The sequence below is a fragment of the Dromiciops gliroides genome, chromosome 5, assembly GCF_019393635.1.
Source record: "Dromiciops gliroides isolate mDroGli1 chromosome 5, mDroGli1.pri, whole genome shotgun sequence".
Lineage (NCBI taxonomy): Eukaryota > Metazoa > Chordata > Mammalia > Microbiotheria > Microbiotheriidae > Dromiciops > Dromiciops gliroides.
Genome location: NC_057865.1, coordinates 159,534,752 through 159,559,050, shown reverse-complemented (window position 1 = coordinate 159,559,050; position 24,299 = coordinate 159,534,752). Strand labels below are relative to the sequence as shown.

Here is a 24,299-nt window from a genome sequence, read left to right as displayed (position 1 = left end):
CATTTATTAAGCACCCACTGTATGGCAGGCACTACTTTGCAAATATCATCTCATTTGACCCTCCCAACAACACTGGGAAGTAGGTACTATTATGATCCTCAATTTAAAGTTGAGGAAATTGAAGCAGACAGATATTAAGTGACTTTCCCAGGGTCGCACAGCTAGTACAGTGGCTATTGTCATATTTAAACTCAGGTCTTCCTGACTACAGGAACAGCTCTTTATTTGTTGTCATCTGTCTCTAGTCCCAATGTTGCCTCCTCCATGAAGATTTCTCTAATTGCATTGGTCAAGGAGGATACTGAAGGCAAGTAATGTTCCATTTTTGTCACTGTATCCTCAGTTGCTAGGACAGTGCATAGCACATAGTAGGCAATTAAGTAATGTTTGTTGATTGCTTGATTTCTTCCCCCTCTCCTCAGACCTCATAGAGTATATTTCTTATTTTTCTCTCAGATAACTTTTTATTGGTTGGTACTATAGTTATTCCCCTATGTTTTAGACTTATTTATTTTCTTTTTTTGAGAGAAGTGATTGTATTTTATCTAAACTTTCAGTCCCCTTAAGTGTTAGCACATTTGGTGAGTGCTTAATAAATCTCTATGGAATTAAACTCATATAATGTAGATAACATTTCCATTGTTGTTCATTCTAATAGGAAAATACTTTCTCTTAATTTTGATCTTTAAAACTAACCTAACATTGGGTTATTTACATTTTCCCTTCTTCTCTTGCTTTTGTCAAGTAGTAGTTGGGCTATGCCATCTCATTTACAATATACTTTGATAACTTTAATGATAATAATTACTCCTAAAGAGTGTATTTTCATATGTAAAATAGGGGAAAACAATATGTTTTCCTCTATGTGTAAGCAAGGGAGCTTTCTTTGTACTGTTCACTAATAAATTCCATTATCCATTATTGTCACCTGTTAGGTCAGTTTTCTTTGCCACAATTTCATTTGATATTGTTGTAAACAGCATCTGGAAATATTCCATGGATAGTAGACAGTAAAATAGCAAGGTCCTTCTGCAGTTCTATGTTTTCTCTATGATAATAGCAGCCAAACTTTACCTAGGACTTTCAAATAGATTTTCAAAGCACTATACAAGTGTTATCTCCTTGTATCTTCCTACCTTCTTTGTGAAATAAACTCTACAGGTATTATTCTCCTTTTTTTTTTTTTTTTCAGTTGAAGAAACTCGAGGAATAGAAGGGAGAAGTGACTTGCCCATTGTCCACCAACTGGTAAGTGTTAGAGATGGGCTATAAAGCAATGAAAGATTGAGATTATGAATTGTATTCCTGAATATTGATGTTTAGATCTTATCTCAAAATCATTTGAATTAATTGAAGAACATTCTTACATGAATAGAGGAGAAAACATTGAATTCACTTTAATAATTTTGGCTTCATTAGAAGTTTTAATTGCAATGGGAACTAACATAATGGATTTAACTTTAATTTACTGTGATAAGGTTTGTCAGGGAGAAGTCATCAGATGAATGTTGGTGGAAAATTCATAATGTAATTACACATATGCACTCACTATAATTTCAGGGGATTTTGAATAAGGTATTTCCTGATTTCAGCCCCTCCCTCACCAAGCATCATAGTTCAGAATCCTTTTTTTGCTATTATCATGCATTTCCTTTATATACTCCAGGAAATTATTCTTTTGATTTATATTTCTAAAATTATTCATATGTAGTGAAAATTTCATTTCATATTCTGGGCATTCTTCTTCAAGGCTTACTACAACTAAAGGCATTTGGACTTGATTCCACCTTCTACATTCCAACAAGTGAAGCACATTTCTATAGCACTTTTTTTTTTCTTCAAATATCAGTAATTCTTGACTGTTTCTTTAAAACAGGAAGAAAGTTAAGTTAGTGTTGAATTTTACTATCCTTTTCTTCACCCTCATCTGTTGCAAATGCTGTATTGATGATTGAGGAAATGTCCCCCGTTTCTCCCCAAAAAAGTAGATAGTAGATGGAGCAAAATAAAGGAAGAAGATTGGCAATTTTGGTACTTCCATGGATCTGTGATCTCTTTGACATGAGTACTCCCAGTAATGCAGAATGAAGACCTTTAATGTCCTCTGGTCCATTATGAATCTAGTACATGCTCTCTATTAAATCTTCAATGGAGTATCTACTCATCATGCTGGGGCCCATCCCTTTGATCTTTAAACAATGGCTGTTCATTGGCTATTGCTTGGATTTGTTACATGACTGGAACACTTTCTTTTCTGATTCTAGATTTCTCTGGTAATGCTGTAAACTGCCCACAAAATGAATCAATGGATTGTCCACCAAGAGTTTTGTGTCTGTCTATCAAATCTGCCCATCCATTCTCAATTCAATATCACAAGATTTTTTTGGTGGGTTTTTGGTTATAGGAATAGTCTTATCACAGAGTTCTTTACACATACATCAATTGAACCATCACTCTTCTTTTTATTAATTTTTCCTTATAGGAAAATAGAACAGTAAAAGAAATCCCAAGGCACAATGTTTCTTCATCACTTATCCTATTCATTTAAAATCAAATACAGTTCCATTATAAAAATGATTCATTATAATACCAACATTTACATATACTATGGGCTAAATCATGACTCCTTACTTTGTTATAAGAAAAGCTTGAAAGAATATGACTAGTTTAAGTTTCCTTTTGTGTAAAATGAGGGGGTTGGATCAGCTGAGTTCTTAGCTTCTTTCTAGCACTCAGCCTAGGACCCACTGAGTTTATGAAGTACATTTTGTCAGTGATATTTCTGTTTCCTTGATATCAGTTATAAAGGGAACATTCGACTGTGTCAACAGTGGACTGCAAGTCATTCTTCTATGTAGCTTAGTTTCACTCATGTTGTCTCCATTCTAGTTAGGCTTCCTTGCTTACCATTTCTAGCCTTTGCTTCTCCCTTGCTCCCTCACTGGAAGCTCTAATCATCTTGCTTACCAATACATAATCAGCTTCCTTTCCAAGTTATATCCATGGGATTCAAAACCTATCAAGCAATCTGTTTCCTTAAGGACATTTTCTTGTGTTGGATAAGGGTGATTTGGTGATCTTACTTTCAATTTATATTGATATAAATTAAATATATCCATTACAGTTTCTACCATAGTGTTTGCAATACACAGTAATAGGAAATAGCTGACTCGTTAATGTTTGTGAATTACAAATATTGTCTTGTTTAATCCTGGAAGGTAAGTGTGATAATGTCCCCATTTTACAGATGAGGCAGCTGGGGCAGACAAAGATTAAATCACTTGGCCATGGTGACACAAGTAATTTTCTAAGGCTGGATTTAAACTGAGGCCTTTCTGACTTGAAGTATAGCATTTTATCCATTCCACCTCCTGAGATGCTTACTTATTGACCAATGTGCTATGATCCCTTGATAAGGGATCACAATTTTTCTCTCCATAGCAGGGGGCATGCGTGTGTGTGTGTGTGTGTGTGTGTGTGTGTGTGTGTGTGTGTGTGTGTGTGTGTGTGTGTATGCGAATGTTGGACCTCTTTGGTAGTCTGGTGAAGCTCCTAGTCCCCTTCACAGAATAATGTTTTTAAATAGAGAATTGATAAATAGAAGTATGTATAGAATGGCTTTATATATTTATATACACACATAAATACACATACCCCCCATATATATATGTCTAATGGAAGCCATATCTAGGGCGGCAGGAAGAGATAAGGAATAAAAGGGGGGAAAAGAAAGTTAGACAATAACTTTATTACATATTAAAAGGAATAGCAAGTTGTACATAATAAATTTTCAGTTTCATGTACAGTCATCTTTTCCTATTCTGTTATATTTTATTTCTTAAGTTCAGAATAAAATAATAAAATTTAAAAATGCATAAAATAAAATGCAGAAGATTACAAATTAATCAATTAAATTGATTGAAATAAAAGCTTATAGATTTATGAGGTTAAGAAACACTGATCCACAACATCCCATGAGCTCTCACAGTGCCAGGGTTACAGCTAAAAAATGGTGTGCTCTTGCTCCTTGATGCTGGCAGAAGCCTTAAGCATAGCTCCCCAAGAGAGAAACCTAATTTCACCCCACTTCCACCTCCTCCCCCTACCAAAGGCAGATTTGTCAGGAATACACAAGTACTTAGAAGTAACTCACCAAACTGCAAGAGAAATAATGCATCATAGCCAGGGTTTTTATTCTGTACACCAGATTCTGCTTTCAGATTTTTGGCATGTGGGTCTGCATAGAAACAATCAGAGCATTGGCTCACTTTTTTTATTTTTCCAGAAACTGCACTTTAAAGGTCAACTTGGCTTCTGAATCAGTGCAAGGGAAAATGAATCTTTTTTTTTTCCTCAAGGAAAGAACCTTTTATGGTGTGCTTTTAAAAATTTCTTCAGATAATCTAAACAAATATTTGTATGTCTGGTCATCATATTCTATATTAATTATAGATTAGTAAAATTATAGTAACAAAAATCAAAATTAATTTGTTTTTTATTTTATTATTATCACTTTTTTTTTTTTTTTGCGGTGCAATGAAGGTTAAATGACCTGCCCAGGATCACATAAGCTAGTAAGTGTCAAGTGTCTGAAACTGAATTTGAACTCGGGTCCTCCTGAATCCAGGGCTGGTGCTTTATCCACTGCACCACCTAAGCTGGCCCCAATTAAGCTTAATTTGAATGATTCCTAGGCTACTCTCCAAGACTCTTAAGTTTCAGAGAAGCTAGTGGCCTGCATTAGTGGAGGGAGTTTCCTTATCCAGGACTTCCTTGTACAAATATAATATATGTAGAATTTGTTAACCTGGAAATTAAGGAAACAATCAATATAGGAGAAATAAGGTCTTTAATGGGGTAGAGGAACTATAGCTTGTGGTACAGGAAAACTCAGAAGGTAGGAATACCCAAAGATGGGAACTGAGGACAGGGTTTTTATGGGGTAACAGAATAGAAAGGAACCAAAAGATTGCTCCAGAGTCTCTTACAACTACTTAATGTAAATAAACCTTTAACAAAAGGAACAATAGATCTGCTCCTAAATTAAGTACAGGAGCTACTAACTCTAAATAGAAACTGCTTAATGTAGGTGGACTCTTTTTATATAATAACATAATGGCCTGGGGAGTAAGGTGGGGAAACGTTAGGAGGGGATAAGTTGCTTGGGGGAAGATCCAAAAGTCCATTGAGAGTCTGGAAACAATGAAGATTGGTTAGCCCCAGGCAATTCATTTGTCTGGGAAAGAGGGGACTGGGTTGGGAATCAAATTTTGTAGTTCTCAAATTCTATACCCATTCACTAAAAAGAATAATCTCTGATGATAACATGTGTAAGAGAAATATCAACTATTTTTCTATAATTGCAAAGAGCATAAGATTTGTCTTCCATTCAGGTTATGCACCAGGAGAAAAGAGGCTTTTTCCCCTTAAATTATACAATCAATATGTGGTATTCTGACTTCATAGGCGTATATTGATAATTTCTTGTCTAGTAAATCATGAGAAGGAAGACATTTCAAACCCTAAATTTGAAAGACCTTTTTGACTTAAACATCTTATAAAGTGATGCCTGTGGCTTTTAGTTATATGCATTAGCATTTCTTTAAGGATTAATTATTTATAATATAAGTAGACTTCCCTGCTAAGGGAACTTTAAGAGAATTGAACGCTACTGTTGGATGCAAGAAAATCTATCATCTCTCTTAATGAACATGTGACACTGTTTTGTGCTTTTTATTTTTGTTTTTGCTTTTGTTTCAATTATTCTTAAACTGGAATGATATTGGATTCCAGGTAGAGTTCCATGGTCACCTAAGGGTTGTTAGACTAGACTGGAATGTATCATTCTGGCCTGACCCCAGTGATTTAACATAGAGGAATAGCAGGGGTGTGGTTGAGGTTAGAAAAATCCTGGCATCCTCTTGTAAATTCTTTGAGAATTTGTTAGGGCAGATCTATTAATATTAATACATGTGCTATCTAGTAGCTGTTGCAATAGACTCCCAATTATTCTCCCTGCCTCTATCTCTTCTCTGGAACAATTGTTCAAGGTTAATCTTCTGAAAGTAAGGTTTTGAATTTATCTGTCTTCCATTTGTAAACCTCTACTCATCTCTCTGACATTCTTTATGCTGGCATCTCATACATATATGTGTGTCTTATCTCATCAAATAGATTGTTAGGTCCTTGGGTAAGGACCATGGCTTATATATTATGTGTGTGTGTGTGTGTGTGTGTGTGTGTGTGTGTGTGTATCTATATATCTATTATATCTGCTTACCTTCCCTCAGAAATTTCTTCACAGATGGCTTTTGGGGGATCTTGAATTTCAGGCAAGCTATGGAGGGATGAACACATGGAGACCTAGGCCACAATGTTGTATATATGAAGTGACATATTTAGGAAATGTATTATAGGAAAAGGAAGTGAACCAGTAATGTAGCTAGTGTGAAGGATAATAGGTAGACAGTCTACAAATTATACTGTCACCAGGGAAGTATTAAAAGAACTCAAGAAAGGTCTCAGATACACTTTGCAGTATTCATGGAAGAACATAGACAAGAATCATACAAGTTTAAGAAGGTGTGCACAGTGTTTGGGAAATATTAATTGGACTGCAATACAAATGATGGACTGAAAGTGGGGAGAGATTGGAAGACAGGAACTAATAAGGAGATTAGATCTGTACAGTATGCATGAGGTGATAAAGGCCTAATTTAGGGAAATTGTAGTGGAAATGTAAGGAAGGGAGAGGTGTGAGAGTCAGAAATGACGTGACAGGTCAAGACAGATGTAATTGTTATTCTTGGTAGTTATACCTTAATGGATTAAATATCCAATGTGATGCTGTTATGGAGCCTTTTATCTATTATGATAGAATAGACTAACATCCTTTTCAGAAATGAGAGGTGTTGACCTTTATACTTCCTTTTGGATGTTGTGCATACAAGATAAATGCAAACTCAGGGTTTTTGAAATGAGTGCATACCATATCCAAATTTCACCACAGAGTAAATTACATCTTCTGGCATATTCTGAGGTCAGGTTTGGTTCCCACCGGATATACCAGACCTCATGAAATTTTTCTCCCTAGAGGAAGTTGAACAATTTCTTTTATCTCGAAGGGATACTAAAACATATCTCTACACATGAGGGATGGTGAAATTTGGACAAACACCATGTAAGCAACATTTTTGGATCACAGACAACAGAAATGAGACTCAGGACTTTAATCTATAAAGTAGGCTTTTTAAGAGTACACAGTGAAAGCCTTCTATTATTGCCAATATTTTTATTTTTTGTTGTTTGTGAGGTTCCACCTGAATGGAATTTCCTCTCCTAGGCTCTCTGCCCTCTGTATCCTGTGTATTCTTCAAAGCTCAGTCTGTGAATGACTTTATCCACAAAGTATTTCCTGAAGATTCTAGATTTCAAATATCTCTCAAGTTTGACTGAACTTACTCCTACTTTTTAACTTCTATAAGTAATTCATAGAATCATAGGATTTAAAGTTGGAAGGAGTCTGAGATCATATGGTTGTCTCATTTTACTGATGAAGGAACCCAGCTCTAGAGAAATCCAGTGACTTGCCCTGTGTTGCACAGGTGGGGTCAAGTCTACATGACTTTATTGAATATCTCCTATGTGCTAAGTCCTGCAGATACAAGTGAAGGTAGCAAAAGCCCCTACATGTAAGGAGCTCACATACAGGTCTCATTATTACAAATCTAATGGTTTCATCCTAATATACTACAGCTGTCTCCTTTGTGTGTCTTTTTTTCCATTACTGTGCTTTTCTGTATCTATCATGGCATGTAACAGATCAGGTAAGCAGCTAACTAAATACTTTTTTGAATTGTTACTAATAAATAGATATTTAACATAGTAAAGTAAAATGTGAAAAGAGAATGTTGCCTGATGAAAAATATTAACAAGATATGTTTTATAATAGCCAAGAATAAAATTTAACTCACTTCTTTTAATGTGTTTTTGTGTGTATTCAGAAAGATCTAATAAGCCTTAGACTGAATGTCATTGTCTTATAGCTCTGCCTCTGGTTATGTCATTTAGTTTTCATTGGTCTTCAGAGGAGAAGGGATTGTTCCTTAATGCTTTGATGAATCTGTGATATTATCATGGTGGGTGATTCCTACATCAATATCTTCTCATTGCAACCATGTCCTGTTGGAGCCTTCTTATCTTGCATAATCCCTGTCTGTGTTCTTCCTTGAATACTCTAAAGAGAGTGTGGCCCATGTATTTGAGGCTTTCCTCAAGTTCTTTTAATACTTCCCTGGTGCCAGTATAGTTTGTGGATTATCCATTGTCATCCTGTACACTTGCTATATGATTGCTTCACTTCATTTTCCTACATACGTTTCCTAAATATGTCACTTCTTACATACAACTTTGTGTCCTACGTACATCCTCCAGGTGCATCTACATTCTGCTTTGAGTCACCTTCAATTCCCATTCTTTAGAGATCATGGTGTTCCATGATTTATAGTCGTAGATCATCACTGGGAGAAAATTGATGTTTGTTTCCCTTTAAAATATTCTATTAAAAATCTAACATTGAAGGTGTGTACAGATGAATTTAGTAGCTATTGACATTTAAATTAATCACAACACAATTGACACGACACAACCCCACAAATCTGCATTAGGAATTTTTTTGTTCCATCCTTTACTTTTCATTTTTAATAGATTTGTTGATGTATGTTTTTATATCACCTACACTTTCCTCAACTATGCCTTTTCCTATGTTCCCCTATGAAAGAACCATCTCATTCATATATTTAGATATACATACATGTGCATGTGTGCATGTGTATGTATACACATGTATGCTTATTATATATGTGTATATAGAGTATAGTCAAACACACACATCAAAAAATGTTATGTTTTGCCGCACTCATAATTTTCACTTTTTTTTTTTTTGTGGGGCAATGGGGGTTAAGTGACTTGCCCAGGGTCACACAGCTAGTGAGTGTTGTGTCTGAAGCCGGATTTGAACTCTGGTACTACTAAATCCAGGGTTGGTGCTTTATCCACTGCGCCACCTAGCTGCCCCAACTTTCACTTTTTCAAAGACAGGTGAGATGTGCTTTCTCATATCTGTTTGGACCAAATTTGAGCATTATAATTTTGCACCATTCCATTTCATTTGTTTGGTTGTTCTTTCTGTTTACATCGGTATAGTGACTACAATTATTGTGCTTATTTTTCCTTGTCTTGCTTACTTCATTTTGGGTAAGTTAATATCTTCCCATGCTTCTCTATATTAACCCCTTCACTATTTCCTATAATGAAATGATGTTTCATCACTTTTTTATTCCAGTTCTCTGCTCCTACAAAATTTGCTGCTGCACATATTTGGGGTTATATGGCAACTTCTTTTCTATCATTGACCTCCTTGGGATATGTACCTAGTAGGGGGATCTCTAGATCAAAGGGTATGGGCATTTTAGAAACTTACTGAGGATAATTGAAAATTTTTTCCAGAATGGACAACTCTACCAACAGTACATTAATATACCTGTATTTCCATCTCCAAAATCTAAGATTCGCATTTTTTATCATCTTTTCCAATGTGCTGTGTTAAATATTGGTATTTAAAAGATTTTTTTTTAATGACAGAAAACAATTAAGGATCTTTGAAAGTACTGCATGACTTCTCAAGAGCATTTTATCCTGATTATTGTCCTATACATAGTGCCAAACAATATATTTAACTCATGTCTTCAATTTAAGACAGGTGGAGCAGTGGATAAAGTTCCAGGTCTGAGGTTAGGAAAACCTGAGTTCAAATATAGTGTCAGACGCTGGGCAGGACACATAACCCTGTTTGCTTCAGTTCCTCATCTATAAAATGAAGTGGAGAAAGAAATGGCAAACCACTCTAGGAACTTTGCTTAAAAAAAACCAAACAAAACACACATACACACACAAATTGGGCCACATGACTGAAATGACTGAACAACCACAATAATAAATATATTGCCCTTCCAACTATACCTCTTAATCTGGCCAGTAGGCATTCTCCATTTTGATGATTTTTCCCATGTCAATTATATATTATATGTATGTATATGTATATGTGTGTATGTGTGTGTGTATATATATATATATATATATATATATATATATATATATATATATATATATATATATTTTTTTTTTTTTGGCGAGGCAATTGGAGTTAAGTGACTTGCCCAGGGTCACATAGCTAGTAAGTGTCAAGTGTCTCAGACCTGATTTGAATTCAGGTCCTCCTGACTCCAGGGCCGGTGGTAGCCACTGCACCACCTAGCTGCCCCAAGGTTGATATCTTTTGAATGGCCTTCTATTTCTTTGAGAATTCTGCAGCATACTGGGGCTTATAGCAGTCATCATAATGCCATACAAAAACAGAAATAGCTGAAGTTCATCCATATCTATAGGAAATACATACATATACACATCATATACATATATATATATATATACACACATACATACACAAAATATATCTATTTATCTTTATCTCCTTTTTCCATTTGTGCTTATAGAAGACATTTAAGAAAATAGTAAATGCTGTTGGAAGGCATATAGCTCTATTTTTTGCCTCATTTGATGTTGATTACCAGAGGATACTTGAAACAAGTTATCTCTCTGATTGCAGCTATTAAAGAAATTTTACATAATTTTCATATATGCATGGGAATAAATTTTATTCTAACTAGTCCGTAGTGTGACTATATATAAACAATTATTTTGGAAATAGACTCCATACTAGTAAGCAGTTGTTTCTTGTCTATTATACTCAGCTAAAATTTTTAAAAAAATATTATTCTATGATCAACATTTCACCATTTCCAATCTCTTTTGACTTTCTTTTAGAAGAAAGGTAGAAGAGTTCTAAGTCATCTCTGCAAAACTTTTCTTACTTTTTGTCCCAGTTTTGAATAATATTTTCCAATATAAATGTCACCATTCTCCCATGTGCCTATTTTTACAATGAAGTGATTGAATGTCAAGTGATATATTGATTTGAAGGGATATATTGATATTGGTTTGAAGGAACTTGTTAGTTTTCCATCTTATTACTTCATAATTTGCATGAAATTTGAGTACAAACATGTCTCAATCATATTTGTTATTTTTTTTTACATACAGTTATATGTATTCCAAGGTGAGATTACCATATATACTATGAAATTATGGGTGGTGGTGGTTGTTACTTGTGTGTACATAGTTAAGTCAATTCCACCAGCTCCTTCACTTACTTCTCCAACCTGTTGTATCTTTTTATTTTGTTGTGTCTTATTTATATTTTTTTCTTTGACTTATAATGAGAAGACTGATGTTTTTAATTTTTTTTTTGGTGGGGCAATGGGGGTTAAGTGACTTGCCCAAGGTCACACAGCTAGTAAGTGTCAAGTGTCTGAGGCCGGATTTGAACTCAGGTCCTCCTGAATCCAGGGCCGGTGCTTTATCCACTGCGCCACCTAGCTGCCCCAGAGAAGATTAATGTTTAATGTTGTTCAGTTCCTCCTGTAGCATATTACTGTAGTCTTTAGACTCTCTTTTTTAGAGTACCTATGGTTAAATTAACGTTTATTGACAATCAAAAAACCTTTCTGATTCTTAACTCTGGTTTACTTTTCTCCCACTCTCCTGTCATCCTATGGAAATTATTTTGGGTTTAAACAGGACTGAGAATCATCTCAATTTTTATTTGTTTAATGAGTTACCATAGTCAGTCTAATAGTAAATTGGCTTTTTTATTTTTAGGCTAACTACTTATCAGCAGACCCAAACTGCCACTACAGATGAGCATGAATATTTCTCAATTTAGTGGAATCTGGCAGGGGTTGTGCTCTGTTGGCAGAGATTTTTAAAATTCCAGCTTAGATTCCTACCATGATGAGGCATTGATGTAAAACTTTGCTGGAGGCTTAGATCTTATAAAAATGTCAATTTGTTCACCATTTTAAGCCCTCTATTTTACTCAACTCATGTCAAAATGCATTTATATAGTTATTAGTCTGACTGTTTAGAGAAAAAATCCTACTGTGCCCAACCTGCAAACAACCTGTTAATCTTCCAAAACAGCTTTCTTCAGAATAAACTTTAGAACACATGATTGAGTCAATTTGGTATGCATCCAGTAGTGTTTTGGAGTGTTTCCAACCAGGTGTCTCATTTTAATACTTGGTATTCAGAACTAATATCGAGGTATTTGTGCTAAATTCCAGTCTCAGACTTAAATGAGAGAGCCAGTCTGATAAAACACTTGTCTCAGAGGATATGTTAGAAACTCACTTAATGAAGAACCATACTATTTTCTTTCAAGGTAGTGTCAAAATCTCATAGAATTTTATACCTAGAAAACCCTTAGGGATTATTTACTTCCACCCTTTCCATTAACATATTAGGCTGGGAGAAATTAAGTAACATATTGTTAGTGACAGAAATAGAGACTAGACCTGAGATTGGTGTAGAGAGGTGATTCTGAGTTTTTGATAGCTGTGATGGTAAAGGGAAAGTTTAAAACAAAAAAAAAAAGTCCTCATAAACTGTGAGGACTTTGGGAATGGGCCTGATGGGAAACTGGATGGCTGTCAGATACCACCTATTAAGTAACTGAGGGATTGTGAGCAGGATCAATAAAAGAGTATTCTGGGGCAGCTAGGTGGTGCAGTGGATAGAGCACCAGCCCTGGATTCAGGAAGACCTGAGTTCAAATCCGATCTCCAATACTTGACACTTACTAGCTGTGTGACCCTGGGCAAGTCATTTGACCCCAATTGTCTCAAAAAAAAAAAAAGGAAGAGTATTACGACAAAACAAAACCACACATCCCTAAATATTGATCCAAAGGGTTGAGGGTGATATATTCAAGTCAACTTAGACTTGTCAGTCTTATCTGGGATGATAGGATTGAGAAACTGTAGCTTCTCCATCTTGCTTCAACAGTTTCTGCTACAAACTAACATGTTGATTTTACACAACCTCCCAGATTAAAAGCTCTTATACAATCCTCTTTCTTGTTACTTTTAGGGCATTTTTGTGTGTGTTTGCTGATGATTTTCAAGTTCAAGATAAAAGTAATATGTTGCTATAGATATGTATATATTCACATATATGGATTTGGGTAATTTGTATTATATTTAGGCTATATTTAGACTATAGTTCTTATAGGGTAAGCCAACTCTCTATATAGGGGTTCCTCAGACTTTCTTAGAGGAGAACAGCTGTAGGGCTGTGAAGACTCGGATTTTAAAAGGAATTCCTTTTCTGAGACAATTGCCAAATTGTTATAGAAAAATCAAAACATTAATTATCTTATGAAAATCAGTTACACATATGACATATATAAGATGGAATGATTACAAGCAGAGAGGTTAAATGGGATTTACATGAGCATGATGTATTAGAGGGAATGCTACTTTTAGATTCAGAAGACCTCACTTTTCTTCCTGGTGTTGAGATTGGCTATGTATGTGACTATTGACAAATAATTTAACCTCCCTGATCCTTACTTTAAATTAATCTATAGAGCAGCTAGATGACACAGTGGATAAAGCACTGGTCCTGGATTCAGGAGGACCTGAGTTCAAATCCAGTCTCAGACACTTGGCACTTACTAGCTGTGTGACCTTGGGCAAGTCACTTAACCCTCATAGTCCTGCACCCCAAAAAATCTATAAACTGTTGGTAATTTTTGTGTAAATCTCATACAGTCTTATCATGGAGAAAAATGTATTAATAATCCTTAAAATTATATGTAAGAGTTGTTGGGGTCACTAAAAATTGTTACTTTCTAAATAGCTTCACTTTTTTTTTCTTTTTCCTTAGCATGTGGTTGGCGACCTTTTTAAAAATATATTTTGATGATTATATTTCAGTGTAATCAGCTTCCTTTTTAATCTTGTGTATTTTATTTGATGCATTTAAAATATTATTCTGAGAAAGATTTTATGACATGGAAATTGGGCTATGACATGGAAAAAATTATGAATCTGTATCTAGGCAGACTTTCTAGAAGATAAAAGGAAATGTATTTGCACTCATTTGGGAGGCACTCTTGTATAAAGAGAAGAGACATTAATTACCGGTGTCACTCTCAGTCACTTACTCTCACTAAAGCCTCAGATTCTTCAATTGTAAAATAAAGGGGTTTGACCAAATAGCCTCTATACATCCCTTGGAGCTCTAAATCTGTGATTTGATTATTTTATTTAAGAGTTTCCTTTCTTATTTAACTGATTTAATGAATTAATTAGTTAAATTCATTAAGAATTATTTTTAATTAAGAATTATTAACCATCAATTTCATCATTATCAAGAACCTGAACAAAACTACCGATCTGCTACCTATCTGATCTATCTCATATACTATAAACACATGCATCATATACACACATCAGAAGATGAATTGTACGTAGAAACTTTTTGATTGATTATATATCTATTTCCAGCACCTGGCACATAAGGAAGGCCTTAATAAAAACCTGAGTGTCGTGTGTGTGTGTGTGTGTGTGTGTGTGTGTGTGTGTGTGTGTGTGTGTGTGTGTGTGTATACAAACATACATACATACATATACATTTGGAGAGAAAGAGGAATATATTAACTAACACGTTTCCGTGTCTACTGTTTTTCCTTATCTCTGTCACCTCCTCCTTTTAAAAGAGCAATGTTTGTGATGATCAACTATGATAGACTTAGCTCTTCTCAGCAATACAAGGACCCAAGATAATTCCAAATGACTTTTGATGGAAAATGCTCTCCACGTCTAGAGGAAGAACCATGGAAACTGAATGCAGATCGATACATACTATTTTCACTTTTTTTTCTTTCTTGTGGTTTTTCCCTTTTGTTCTGATTTTTATTGTAATGTATAACCTATATCAGATTGCTAGCAGACTTTAGGAGTGGGGAGGGGAGGTGGGGAAAAAAATTTGGAACTCAAAATCTTACAAAAATGAATGTTGAAAACTATCTTTACATGTAATTGGGAAAAATAAAATATTATTAAGTTAGAAAAAAGAGCAATGCTTAGCAATTATTTATTTTAAAATATGGTATCACATGAAAAAAGTGTGAGGTGTCAGTAGTATTTGGGCTTTATTAGCCCTTGGAAAATTTGTTTTAGGAAAGATGCATGGATTATAAAACTCTTTAAAAGTTTTGTATATGATTAACATTTAGTTCCAGTATTGTCCCAGGACACAAACCCAATGGGTTTTTATTTTTAAAAAAGGCCCTGTAGTTTTTGGTAAGGCCAATTGACAGGATTATATGTTTAAGATTTCCAGTGGATCTGTAATAATCTACCTGTTAGAATAATAGAAAACTGACAAAATATTCAATAAAAATTTGGACATTTTTTTCTTCTATAAAAGGAAGGAATGGGGCAGCTAGGTGGCGCAGTGGATAGAGCACCGGCCCTGGAGTCAGGAGTACCTCAGTTCAAGTCCGGCCTCAGACTCACACTTACTAGCTGTGTGACCCTGGGCAAGTCACTTAACCCCAATTGCCTCACTTAAAAAAAAAAAGGAAGGAATGTCTTCACTGAAAATGTTCAGTCTGATATGGTATATGTACTGTTAGTGGTGCCCTATTTGTTACTGTTCATGTAAGTAAGTTTATGGATGAGCCAATAAAAATAATTGTAAATTTTCATCTATATATGAAAAAAAAAGGGAAAGGGGAATTATATTTTGCATAACATTTTCTGTAGCTGTGGTAACTTTTCTAAGAGTAGAAACTAAAAGAAACTTTTCCCGCATCTTATTTGTCAGCAAATCTGTATTATATCAGGAAACAGATGTGCAGTCTTTCAATTTTTAAAAAAGCAAAACAACTCACATATTTGTTTATTACATCATAGTTCTTGATTGTGCATGTGTGTGTGTATGTGTGTTTTCCCATTAGAGGGAAATTCCATCCTTCCTGGAATAATAAATTCCCCAAAGAATGTGAATTAGAGGCAAATTGATAGTAGACATTTTGGATTGATTTTTTTTTTCTGTAATCATGATTAAAATGTAGTGTTTGTTCACTGTGTGTGCTTGAAATCATACATCCAGGGGTGTTTTTCTAGTATTCTGGAAGTAAATCCAAGGAGTTTAGGAAGTATGATATATTTCTCCAAAGATGGTTTTCCATAGTAGATTTTCATAGTAGATTAGACCAGCCAAAATGCAGAACTCTAATACTCCCAGTGTAGCCTTTTTGTTTTGGATCATTTGAAACTTTCAGTCACTATTTTGTGATTGTCAGTCATCCATAGTGTTGTCTCCCTCTGTGTTTTGATCTTTGATGGTCAAAATAAAATTTAAAAGTAATAAAACACATCAGCCTGTCAGAAAATAGTGTTGTCCTCTTCAAGTTTTTCTATTTTTTTTTTTATCCAGGCACTTAAGGAATCTATAGAACCAGAAATTATCTCTTAGATTCATGATGTAGATGCTTTATCTACTGATTGTAGTTTTTTTTTTCCTGAGAAACTAACCTGAAAAAGTAATTTGCTCCCTAGTGAGAGGGAAAACAATATACATATAAATAATTTGATTTCAATGGTGGCAAAACATTCCCTTGCTGTTTGTAAAGACTTATGTGAAAAATACTCAACTGATTTGATATTTAGTTCCATTCAATAACTCCATATTGAGTGACTATTATATATGAAAGTTTTTACTAGGCTCTGAGGATAATTCAGAAATGAATGACCCTGGTCACTCCCCTCAAGGAATTTATACTGTATTAGGGAAGGTGGGGTAGAGAGAGGAGAACATCTCTACCTCTTTTCTGGCCATGGGGACATAGGAATGAAAGTAAGTGAGGGCAGTTTCATAGGCAATGTGGCACAGTAAAGAGATAATTGACTAGCTAAAAAAAAAAAAATCTTGTCTCCATCTTGCCTCTGATATAACTTTGGTGACCTTGGACAAAACACCTACTCTTCATTGAGCTCAGTTTCTTCATCTGCAAAATTAAAGGGTTAGATTAAATGTCCTCTGAGGTCCTTTTTAGCTCCAGATCATATATTCCCATAGATAACCTAAGCCCAACATGAACAGTATTGTATTACTGTATCTAGTCTATGTGAATCTGCCTTTTTTTAACCTGTAAAGACTCCCATGTATAGCAGTGGCTCCTTGTGCAAAAAGAAATACTGGAAACTTGTAATGTGAACTTGAGTCTTGCCAGGATGAGGGTCTGTGACTTCACCATGAACAAAATGAATTGAACAGATTGGCAGGGATTTCTTTTCTTTAATTTTCCCCCTTTTAAACAAATTTAAAAAGCCACTTCAAAAGGGCATTTAGACATGAAGTGTTTTGGCTTTTTATTTTAATTAGGATTAAAACATCTGGCTTCTCAGCAGGAAATTCTGGGAAATGAGAAGAAGGGATTGTCTTTGACTGACTGAATAAATTCTAGTCTCGATTTAGTTTTTTTGCTGATTAAGAGCTACTTTGCCAAATTTTCACAACTTTCTGCTTTTGTATTTAAACAATATTTCAGAAATAAATGTGGAATAAAGTTCATGATCTTCTCTCCTTACCTCTTTTCACTAAAACTATTCTTAACCTATCTTTCTTTAGTCTCCTCATCTGTTAGTATCTAAGCATTTGATTTCTTTTTTCCTGAGTTGTATTTCAACTATAGTCATTCTTTCAATGTTTCTTTGAGTTGTACTCTTTCATCTTTTTCTTTTGAATATATTTTATTTTAAACTTTCTCCTGAAAATTCATTTCCTCAATATAATTTTATTTTGCTTAAGGCACCTAGTACAGATAACCTTGTGATTTCTTCATTCTTTTTAATCCCAGTTCCTCCCTCTTTCCCACCTTCCAGCATGTGCATACAGATTAAATGATCCAGGCTATAATTTTGTTCAGATGTCTAAGACTATCTGAATTAATGTCTTTTGGTTCCTAACTCTCTTCCTCCTGTTTTCACAGCAATGGCTCTCCTCGCCGTCTCTCTGTGATCACATGCAAGAAAGAAGTTTTTCTACTTTTTTGCTAAGAGCAATCCTTCCACTTGAACAAGCCCCATTCCTTCTTTAGCTCTCCAAGCTCATGGTGTCTTCTCGTAGTATCTTAAGTGTCTGGCTAGAAGGGATCTTAGAGATCAATTTAAACCAGATCCCAGAGAAATGAGAGGTGACTTTGCTGAGGACCGACAGAGACTTATTCTTTGCACTTATACTACTCTGCCTTTCTCCTCATCTTTCCAATCCTAAAAATCAATCTTGGGGCAGCTAGGTGGCACAGTGGATAGAGCACTGGCCCTGGAGTCAGGAGGACCTGAGTTCAAATCTGGCCTCAGACACTGAACACTTACTAGCTGTGTGACCCTGGGCAAGTCACTTAACCCCAATTGCCTCACCAAAAAAAAAAAATCAATCTTGATTCATTCAATAAATTCACCTATTGTCCATTCACCCTTCCTTTATCACAATGCTTTATGAAGATTTTTTTCTATAGCCAACCAATTCACCTTATCACACTCTCCTAAAACTTTCCAATCAGGCTTCAAATTGAAACTCTTCTCAGTCACCATTTAGAGGTTAGAGATCATATAAACCAAGAGTTCTTAACCTCTCTGTGTATGTCATGGACCCTGGTAGAAGTTTGGTGATGCCTTTAGACTCTACAGAATAATGTTTTAAATGCATGAAACAAAATATTTGATTACAAAACACTCAATTATATTGCAATACAGATTAGAATATTGAAAATAGTTCATAAAAATTAGGTTAGAAACCTCATATTTCATTGAAGTGCTTCCTTTTTAGATGAGAAAACTAAGTCTAAGTGATTTGCCCAGAATCATATGGCAGCAGAGGCAAGATTTAAATCTAGGTCCATCAACACTATAACCAATGTTTTTCCACTATGCCTTGCGTTATCTTCTTGAACATATACTTTTTACTCCCCTCTCTTCAAAGACACTGTATTCTTCAAGTATTATGAGACTCTATGCAAACTACTGAAGACATTCTAGTAAAAGGCAGTGCTTCTAGAATTACTGTTGATTACAGCCAAGACTTTAGAGGAGAAGGGCTTTTAGATTAGGAGCTCCTTGAGGGCAGGGGCTATATTTTGCTGTTCTTCGTATCCCCAGAATTTAGCACAGTGCATGACACATAGTAGGTGCTTAGTAAATGTTTGCTGTCTGACTTAGAAGGTAAGCAACCAGTTAAAATACTAATATTTGAGACTAAGATTTTGTTTTCTAGACCAAAATTTAAAATATAAGAATGACAAATCCTTGGTTAGGTATGCAGTGTACCTCATAAGGCTTGGTAAAATGTTATTTTTTTTCAGTAGTTTTAAAAATCTAATTAAAAGGGTTTTAATGAAAAATGAAGGGGATGGCAGTGGTGGTTGCTATTTATATTCAATAAACTAGATACCATAGAATGTCACTAAAATATGTATTGTAATATACTAAGGAAGGAATTGCATTAGAAATCCTCAGAATTTCACAGGTGATAAAATTCAAGAAAGGAAGTAGAAAGAACATTTATGACCTCAGGCATCTTGATAAAGTTATAAAAATCTTTTCCAGCTCTAACTATATGATCCTATGATCTCTTGACCCACTACAGAGGTGTCCTTCATTTGTAGTTGTGTAAGACTGAATCAAAGTTCTTTTTCCTTATGAGGTAGTACTACTCATCACTTCCATTATCCTCCCTAAGAAGCTACAACTTCTACTGGGTACTGTTGATTCTTGGCAGAATAATACTAATGACTGAAATAGGTTTCTAGGCGAACATACTTTCTTCAAAAATGAAAACTATGGATAAGGGATATGGTAGGGAAGAAGGATGGACATGGAATACTGATGCATATAGAAAATCTATATAGTCTTGTGAAAAAATAAGGGTGTAGAGGGGGAAAGTCAGGTGGAAAACATTTGTGGGAAGATCAGTTGAGGCAAACATACAGAACCTGGCATTGCCTAAATTTTGCTAATTACCTTTTCAGAGAAGTGTGTGAGGATGCATTGATCCCCTTTTATAACTGCTTATTTTTCAATTTCTTGGAATCTTCATGATATTTCTCTTTCTCTGTCTCTCTGTCTTTCTGTGTCTCTGTCTCTCTCTCTCTCTCACTTAATCTCTATGAGACTGAGTTTCTTAATCTGTAAAACAGGGAAAATAATACTTATCTCATATGGTTGTTATGGTTATCACAAAAAAGTTGGATACAATTGAAAAATGACTGAAAAACAATGAATAGTAACCTAGCATCTCATTAGTCAACCAATGCAACTTTTAGATAGTGCTAATCAGTTACTTGGGAAATATTGTTTGTTTGTGACATGAAGGCTAAGTTTGCCTCTTTGCAAATTGCCCATTTTTGCCCATTGCTTCTAGTTTTTGCCTTTTGGGGCCAAACTGAAGAAATCCATTCTCTCTTTCAAATGACAATCCCTTGAAGATAGCTACAACTCTCCTTTCCCAACCCCCCCCCCCCAAATACTTGCTTCAACAGTTTAAGCATCTGGAATTCATTAAACTGATCTTCATATAACAGTCTCCAGTCCCTTTTCTATGCAGGTCATTCTCTCCTGTTATGTTCTCTAAGATTACCCAATGTCCTTCAGAAATCATGGCATCCAGGACTGAATATAATATTCATATGTTGTCAGACTAGGAAAGAGGACATTGCTATAAAACTGTGCATTCTCTTTGATCCAATCATACCACTGCTAGATTTATATCCCAAGGACATCCCAAAAAAGAGAAAAAGACCTATTTGTACAAAATATTTATAGCAGCTCTTTTTGTGCTGACTTAAAATTGGAAATCAGAGGAATGCCTATGAATTGAGAAATGGCTAAATAATCTGTGGTATATGATGGTGATGGAATATTATTGTGCTATGAGAAATGACAAGCAAGATGATTTCAGAAAGGCCTGGAAAGACTTGTATAAACTGACATATAGTGAAATGAGTAGAACCAGAAGAACGTTGTGCCCAGTGACATTAATGTCGTTTGATGAAGAATTGTGAATGACTTAACTAATCTCAGCAATACAATGATCCAAGACAGTCTCAAAGGACTAATGACAAATCATACTATCCATCTCCAAATAAAGGACTGATAATATTGATTGAACACAGACTGAAGCATGCTATTTTTCACTTTATTTTTTCTTTTATTCAAGTTTTCTTATATAAAATGACTAATATGGTAATGTTTTACATAATTATACATATATAGTCTATATCTGATTGCTTACTGCCCCAGGGAGGGGAGGGAAGGAGAGATAGAATTTGGAATTCAAAAATTTAAATAAAAATGTTTATTTTTTTAAAAAGAGTATATTGCTAAAATGACCACCTTATTGTTAAAAGCTACAGGTATCTTAATGTAGTTCAAGATCACCTAAGCATTTTTTTAAATATCACACTGCAGGTCAGTCTTAAGTATGCAGTGCATTAAATTCCGCCCCCCCCCTGAATCTATTTTAGACAAAGTCTGATCCAAGCTGCCTTCTCAAGTGGAAGGCTAAAGCTATCCCCATCTATATCTTTATATCAGTCATTGATAAAAATGCTAAATAGAGGAACCCTGTTGATACTCAAAGAGCAGGGATTTTTTTTTAATTCAACAGTGTTAAGCAATAAAAATATGCAAGAATGGGAAAACATATTGAGGTAAAATTTATTTCACAAAACAATTGACATTCAGAGTCAGCAGTTCTGTAGAAACATCAAGAGTGTCTGTCACACTATCACCCAAATGAAAGACATGTTTTATGTAACCTCATTAATAGAGGAGCTCCAACATGAATTTTATTCAGCTAAGACATTTCATAATCCCCAAATAACATTTAAGTGGGTAGTTGCCTCCTATGATGATATGGGTACTACAGGTGTGATTCATAGGGATTATATAAAGCATTTGATATGGACATGCACTAGCATGTGTCCAGGAATAAGCAAGATTGTTATTAAGGATTGGGGATGTAGCAGGTGAACCTTTGTGTTTCCTTACCCGTGGAGTTACTACTACACACCCACATTTCACAGTTTCCTATAAGTCAGTGTCTAATTTGCTTGTTGTTTAGTGGTTTCTGTCCTATCCAACTTTTTGTGACCCCGATATGGGGTTTTCTTGGCAGAGATAGTAGGGTGGTTTGCCATTTCAGTTTCCAGCTCAATTTATAGGTGAGAAAACTGAGTCAAACAAGGTTAAGTGACTTGCCCAGGGTCGCACAGCTAATATATGTCTGAGGCAGGATTTTGTAACTCTATCTATTCTGCCACCCATGGAAATAGTTTTCTGAATTTCCATGATTTGTAGAGTTGATTTATTCATTTCAAGCCAATTCACAGATCACTAAAGAATTTGATCCACCTCTGAAGATCCCTTCATCAGCTTGTCAACTTTTTAAATTTAGTCCATTTCTGTCCAAATGAAATAAGCAGAACCCAGCACAGAAAGGCATTTTAAATTGTGGCATGGCTGAGTCAGTCATTGTTTATCTCTTTGAGTAGGTTTCCAAGACTCCTGACTCAACTGCTGTAATCAGCTCAGTGTATCACATGGTAACATATAGACAAACCAGGTTGCACTTGTTTCCTTACTTCTCTTTGGAGACTGGGCTAAAAAAAAAAATCTAGCTCATCATCTGTCTTTTCTCCCTTCTCCTTTGTAATCTTAAGGTGGCTTTCCCTTCCCTTTCATTATAATTGTTCTTCTTAAGTCACCTCCCCTTGGTAGCAGGCCAAATAAATGTTACCCTAGAGTCTTTATGCCTTTTGCATGTGTGGAGATAGATATGCTGCTCACCAGCTTGTTGCCTCCTCAAACTGTTCTGATTTAGCTCTTTCATCTTTTATAACAAATCATTCTCCCCAGTATTTTAATCATTTTTCCTTGCATTTCTCTGAACTCCCTCCAGTTTGTCTACACCTTGTGGATAATGAGGTGCCCGGATCTGAACACCAGGTGCAGTCTCCCCATTTCTGTTCTAAGAAGGGGCTATTACCATGTTTCTCTTTCCTTTGCTATCATGCCTTTGCACTCCCTGAGGTATTCATTATAGTGATCCTTCTTGTCTTTACATGCTCAAAATAAAGCAGGACCAAACCAACCCCATCCTCAGTCAATTCTTCCAGCTCATCCTTCTCCCATGAGTGGAGTTTTATATTCTATCTCTCTCTTCTCTCTTGCTATCTTTCTGTCTCTTTTCCTCCCTCCCTCCACCACCATCTCTCTGTGTCTGTCTCTCTGTGTCTGTCTCTCTGTGTCTTTCTCTCTGTGTCTGTCTCTCTGTGTCTGTCTCTCTGTGTCTGTCTGTCTGTCTTTCTGTCTTTCTCTTTCTCTCTCTCTCTCCCCCTCTCTCTCCTTGACTTACTCAGCCTGACTCATGATGCTATTATTCTATTTATTTCCTACTTTCTCACCTTATCTTGATTTGGACCAATGTCTAGCCCTTCCCACAATTTTGCTTTTGGTGCCAGCAGCAACCTCTGCAGTTCTCCCTGTGATTTCTGGCATCTCTTACCTTTATTTGCTGAATATTTCAAATATCCATGGGAAAAAAGAATTTTGCTCATTTCTCTCTTTTGTATTTTTTAAAAGTTATGATCAAATTTAAGTTTTGGCATCTTGCTTCTTAAGTTTGAAACTCAAGTTTTATTAAGGTTGCTTAAGGAAAGAAACTATATTTGAAGGACAACAAAATACTTAATATTCCTTTTTATTTACAGAGCATAAGTAGGATTAAGATTAGGACAATTTTACAGCCCAGGTGAAGAAAAGTATTGCTACATGTAGTGATGAATGCAGTCATGCTGATATGACGTGATAGAAAGCGTATTTCAGTAGTTGCTTTTCTTAGGGACATATGTGAATGTAAAGAAGTAGTGGAATCTAAGACCAGAAATCTCTAATGGAGCAAGATTAAAAAGGGCCTTAAATATCTAGCAAAGTGGAGCCATTGAAGATTTTAAAGCAGGGTGTGTATGTTTGGGGTGGGTCGGGATGACACAAAGCAGCCATTTAGAAGATGAGCCTGATGGCAATATACAGAGTAGAAAAAGTGATAGGATACTAGAATATAACAATATACAGAGCAAAATAAAGTGATGAGATCTGGTCATGGAAAGAGTTACCTAATAAGGGTCTGAATTAGCTTGGTGGCAATGGGAATGGAAAGGAAGGATGTATTACAGAGAGATTGTGAAGGAAAAATCAAAATAGTTTGGTAACCACTTGAGGAGGGGAATTAGAGATGATTGAGTTTTCCAGCCTTTTTGAATGGAAGAA

At 35.3% G+C, this 24,299-nt stretch overlaps 1 protein-coding gene across 1 annotated transcript in view; it reads left to right on the top strand.

The window, feature by feature from the left end:
* SEMA3D (semaphorin 3D) overlaps positions 1 to 24,299 on the top strand; it is a 252,169-nt gene that overhangs the window by 15,877 nt on the left and 211,993 nt on the right. Inside the window, 1 exon segment of the mRNA XM_043969203.1 lies at positions 1,193 to 1,248. The gene's annotated coding sequence lies outside the window, so the exon portion shown is untranslated.